General features: G+C 42.8%; 1 pseudogene; it reads right to left on the reverse strand.

Annotated features, from left to right (window-relative positions):
* Positions 1-1,925: 1,925 nt before the first annotated feature.
* LOC139929749 (E3 SUMO-protein ligase ZBED1-like) lies at positions 1,926-5,021 on the reverse strand (annotated as a pseudogene).
* Positions 5,022-6,000: the final 979 nt, after the last annotated feature.

The following is a 6,000-nucleotide window of genomic DNA, read 5'->3' on the forward strand; positions in this document are numbered from 1 at the left end:
CTTCACATTTTGATGTGGAGGATAAATCTCTAGGCATAGTAAAAACAGGGTTAATTAAACGATCAATAGTGGAAAAGAGCACTTTTGGATTATTGCGGTTGTCGGTTATCAGTTTAGAGAAATGTGATTGTCTTGAATTCTTAATTGCCTTATTATAAATAATCAGCTGCTCACTGAGAATTTGAATGTGGACAAGTAACTTAGTTTTTCTCCACCTCCTTTCAGCTACTCGACAGTTTCTCTTTAATTGTTTAATTTCCTCATTTTTCCAGGGAGGTTTCTGGTTGATGGGTATCTTTTTTTAGTTTAAGTGGGGCCACTGTATCCAGGGCAGTCCTTAGATTATTGTTAAAACTATTGACCATAAAATCACAAGAGGAGGGTAAAAAGTTTGCAGGAGTGTCACGTAAGTGTTCAATAAAATTTGCAGCCACTTCAGCGGTAAGATAGCGTTTCTTCACAGTGCGCTCAGGAATATCTCGCTATACATGGCTATTGACAGTAAAAAAGTCACATAAGTGATCAGAGATGCCTACATCAACAATTGAGGAAATATTGGCAGTGAGACCATATGTTATTACAAGGTCTAGGGTATGGCCTTTGCTATGGGTTGGTTCAATAACATGCTGGGTGAAGTTCATACAGTTCAGCAGGTTTAAAAAATTCCATTGCTAGAGAGTCTGATTGTCATAGTGTGGATAATTGACAGTATTTCTGAGAAATCAGTGATAAAAGACGAGCATCGTTTGGGTGGCCTGTAAACTGTCATACACAGTGTAGGGTGCAGACTGTTAAAAATGAAAGAATGATATTCAAAAGATGTGTATTCCTCAAATGTAATGTCTTTAAAACCAAGCATGTCTGAGAAGTTGGCTGCTGTACCCCCACCTCTCTTACCTCTTCTAAAAGAGTGTGAGAAACTAAAATTAGGCGGTGAGGCTTCAATAAGGGCAGCTGATCCATCAGTATTGAGCCATGTTTCAGTTAAAAACATACAGTCAAAGTTGTCCGAAATCAGATCGTTTATAAGGAATGTTTTATTAGAGAGTAGGGATGTCGGTTTCGGTCAATTTTGCTTTCGATAGGCCGACACCCATTAACCGGTTAATTTTTAAGAAAAAATGCTTAATGACGTGAAATACAAGAAAGTGGCGCTTTCCTTTTAGTCCGGCGCTCCATTGACTCAATAAGCTTTGGCTCCGCATTTTGAAGCGCTGTCCATTTAGAGGGGCTGAAATTGTAATGTTTTGTGTTGTAAATGTCTTGCCTTTATTTTATTTTCTGTTGGCTTTGCCAGTTTATTGCTGCATTTTGATCAGGTCATCGTTGCAAAAGAGAATGTGTTGTCAATGATTCCACCTGATAAAATAAAGGTCAATAAATAAATAATAAATTAACTATAGAATTGTCATTTCGTTAATTAATATGCAAAAAATGAACCTAGGCCTACAAATTACAAAATTTTGGAACTGCATAGTGGTCAAATTACTGGTGCTCCGGCACTTCTAGTGTTAATGCGGACAAGGAATCGATTTTTAAGAGCTTTATTAAAAGTACAACTGCACTTAATCTAAACAACAAAACAACATATTATTTAGCATTTCGATTTGGCAATTGGCACATTACTTTGCAGCATATATGAAAACACTTTTGAATTATCCAATAATTAATGTGGACAAGGAACGGATTTTTAAGAGCTTTAAATAAAGTCGGCTACAACTGCATTTAATCTTAACAACAAAACAACATTTCGTTTCGAACTAATGGTTTTTGTTGAGGAAGATCAACATATCGTGCAAATGTCTTTTTTCTCCTAATAATTTTTATAATACTTTCAATAGCATATTGATAACAATAGGCTAATGTAATATTCGCCTACAATATATAAAGGCAAATTTTAATATAATAGGATAGCTTACAATAAATTAATAGGCTACCTGCATGCGTTTTCTAAGGGACTCCCGAACTTTAGCCTTGAACTCTGACACCGTCCTGCTGTCATCCTCTGCGCGGAGGAAGGGTTTCTCCAGGAGGCTGAAGGTGATGGGGTAGGTGTTGGAGATGGAGACGTCCTATTCGGCCGACATCATAGTGGTAGCACGCTTCAGAGTTGCCAAGACAGGCAAGATCTTCGTCACTAGTCATCCTGGAGCTCGAGGGTCCTGGCATCTTGGAGTTTTGTGACGGTCCGGTCAGACAGAACGGCTGTGACTGCCCATCTTTGCTCCACCAACCTCTCAAACATGTCACAGACAGAGTTCCATTGTGTGTTTGTAGATCAGGACTGGATGAGGGTGTGCTGTGGCAGCTGCATCTGTGCCTGCTTCGCTTTCAGTGCCACGGTGGTGGGATGGCTGTGGCTAAAGTGCTTCACCAGCCTCCCAGCAGCAACGTTCACGCGACACACGTAAACGTTGAAGCCGTCGTTGATGGCGAGTTGGAGTGTGTGCGCATAACACGGAACAGAGACCCAGGGGACGCGTGCGGGGGAGTTAGCTGCCACAATGTTTTTGGCGTTATCGCGGACGCAGGCCAACATACGGCCGTTAAGGCCCCATGTCTCCACCGCACTAGTCAGCTTCTCTGCGAGGTTGTCTGACGTGTGCTGGACGGAGAGGCTCTGAGTGAGTAGCACACTGGACTGTATCTCCCAGTCAGCATTGACGAAGTGACACGTTGTTGTGATGTAGCTTTCGTTTGTGAGAGCTGTCCAGCAGTCGGTGGTCAGAGCTAGCTTGTCTGCTCTGGCTAGCTTGACTTTTAGCTCATCCTTCTTCTCCTCAAAGTGTTTTTCAATGTGTTTAGTCACAGTAGCTCTCGATGGCATAACGTACTCGGGCTCGAGGTACCGAACTAGCTCTTTAAATCCCTCGCCCTCTACCACACTGATTGGCAGCATATCGGTCTCAATCATTCGGCACACCAACTGGGTGATGGCCTCGGACGGGCGCGCATCACACTTTCTCCCCCCGGCTAGCAGCGACATGATCTTTGGCTGTGTCTGCGAGCCATCCTCGGACATGGCAGCTGGGTGCTTGTTCTTAATGTGGTACAGCATAGTGCTAGTACTACTACTAAACTGAAGAGTAGCATCACACAATTTACATTTGACTTTGTTGCCTTTCTGGAGGAAATGGTCCCACACCAAGCTTCGTTTAGCGCGCTTAATTTTTTACCTCAGCAGGGCTGCCAAGTTTTGACCTCAGCTTGGAGTGAGATGTGTTTCGGGGGGGGGGGTTGGGGTTGGTGTAAGATACATAATTGGGGGGGGGGGGTCTGGCGGTCCTCCCCCAGAAAAAAAAATAGTTATTTAAAACAAATTTCCTGCATTTCTACACCACCTAACCTCTCGGATTAAGTCAAGAAACAGCAACCCTGTATAATGTTAACCAAAAATGTCAAATTATGTTATATTACTAGATTTCAGCATTGAGGTACTTACATTCATGATTTTGCATAGGCATACCAGGGCTGTACGTTAACTTTTTTTGCACATAGCACTGGTGCTACAGAGGTTGATAGTTTTGTAGCACAGGCCACAAAATTGTAGCACACGTATAAAACGTCTGTTACCATCTCTAAAAACAACCACAAGTAGTGCAGTTCATCACTTAAACAGGTATGTGACTGACAAAGGACATTAATGTTGCATACAGGGCACACAAAATCCAAACCTTAACAAGAAATGTTTTCAGACAAACATTTTCTTTATTTGCCCATAATGGTATATTGCAGGGACATAACAACTGTATACAAAACATCAATATATTACGCTTCAAATTAGGGGTGTGAATCTTTGGGAATCTCACGATTCCACGATTCCCATTCTGAATCGATTCAGAATCGATTCTCGATTCAAAACTGATTCTCGATTGAATGAATAGATAAGGGGGCACTATTTTCAGTCTCTTGCTCCAGTGTACTGTGTTCACTGGTGTCCTTAGTCCACTGAAATACAATATGAAACATAACTGGCAATTAAGATAAATGGTCCGCAGCCTTTTTATTTTAAAAAGTTAACTGCATTAATTAATGTATAAATTAATTTGAAAGCATCTTACAGTCTCCTGCCTGTATGAGAATAACAAAATGAGGGGGAGGCGGAGTGTGTTGTTATTAACGTTATGTCTCCACAGTGGAGAGCAGCCTCTCTGCTGCAGCGTTCGCTCCGGGGAAAGCCATCGCTGTCCGAGACGCTGAGCGGGCGCAGGGTTTCTGAGGTGAAACAGACTGAGCACAGAGTTATTTTCTTCACCTCAGAGTTGGTTTAAGTTGTTTAATGCTGCAGTGTGTGTTGGTCAGCCGGTCTCGTTTGTTACTGCTGATCGCTGCTCCGCTCTGCTAACGTTAGTCTCTGAGTGACGGCGTAGAAAGTTCACAATATACTAAACGTTCGTCTCGCAAAGGTGATTATTTAGTCATTAAATCAAAACATGTTTGCAACCGCTTGCCTTTTTTGAAGATGAACTACAATATAACTCTAGCGTGTGCGCGCTGTAGAGTAGGAATTGGCCCAGAGATAAAAGCCGTAACTCTGGACTCTTTGAGGATATTAAAGAGCTGGATAAAATCACGCTTTAAGATCTCCGACTGCTGCCGGGGAATATCATTCGTTCCCACGTGGACAACTACCGTCTTCACCGATGGTAGAGCTTCCAGGATGCCGGGGATTTTGGCTGAAATGTCGTTAACAGTAGCGCCGGGGAAACAGAATGTTTTTGAAGAATGTGATTGAATGGGGTTGAACACAGTAGTGCCTTTGGCTTGGCTCCCATCTGAGCCGACCGGTCCTCTCCTTTTCACTGAGCCGCATTGGTCCATGGCACCGTTGAGTCCAGCTCTCCACCGGCAGTCTCGCCTCCGTCCGTAGTGGTGAATGGACAGTGGGCATACAGGGAATCGATGAGCCGCTCATCTTCACCGATCTGGCGAAGAAGTGAGACTCTCCCCTCCAGTTCAACAATCTTCTGGGTTAGGCGAACGCAGCTCTCAGAGGCAGACGGAGAAATAAGTGGTGGCATGCTAGGAGAGAGATAGAGACGGGCCAGCAAGGAGCCAACACACAGAAACAATAGAATAAAAGCTCACAATCGAGCAGTATTGAGGCTCAGGGCGACACTTACATGCGAGGGCTCCACAAACGGGAGCCCACAGCGGTGATCAGACTCGATGATTAGCCTCTTTTCAGGTCTTTTTAGCTACACCGGTAGCCGACAGGTTAGAACAGTGATGAAGCGTCGGCCTGTACACAGGAAGGTCTCAGAAGGCAACAATACAGTCGGTACCGGTAGGGTTAGCTTCAGCCACCCCGGCTAGCATAGCAAGTAGTTACATCCATAGAGGGATCAATCCAATCGCGATCATTGACACGCCAAGGTAAAGCGATTAAAAAAAACACTAAAGACAAGTACGGCGGTAAGATCGATTTAAAAATAGTTAGGCTATTCATTACTTTTTATATGTTCAATTTACAACCTTGTGCGCTATGATGATGCATCAATCTGACCTCATCTCAAAAAAGTAGTAATAAGGCAGTGACCTTTTAAACAGCAAAAATAAAATGTAATATGTCATAATATAATAGGAGATATATTAGCATGTACTGGTCCTAGTAAGGTCATAGATTACTTAATACCTTTTTTAATTAAAATTTTGATGTGCTTACTGTAAACTACTACCCATGTTGGTGCTTGTGTGTCAGTTAGCAGCCACTTTTTCTGGTTGCCTAACCAGATTTGTTGAGGATTTGCATTCTCTTTTTTATTAAAATGGTGTGTAACCACTGTTTTGTGAACCATGAGCCACTCAACATCATGGTTTACAGCAATTTTAGAGCATGGCACACTTTAAAACAAGGCCTCTAGTGGCTAATAGCAGGAGCTTCAGCAACAGCAATGCTTCCTGCTCCTTGAGCCAGGCTGAGGCTGGTTAGGTGTGTAGGAAGCCAAATAACTTAAAACTGGATTTTTTTGGGGATTTATGTTCTAGGCTTTCTCTCTG

The sequence above is a fragment of the Centroberyx gerrardi genome, chromosome 1 (assembly GCF_048128805.1).
Source record: "Centroberyx gerrardi isolate f3 chromosome 1, fCenGer3.hap1.cur.20231027, whole genome shotgun sequence".
Classification (NCBI taxonomy): domain Eukaryota; kingdom Metazoa; phylum Chordata; class Actinopteri; order Beryciformes; family Berycidae; genus Centroberyx; species Centroberyx gerrardi.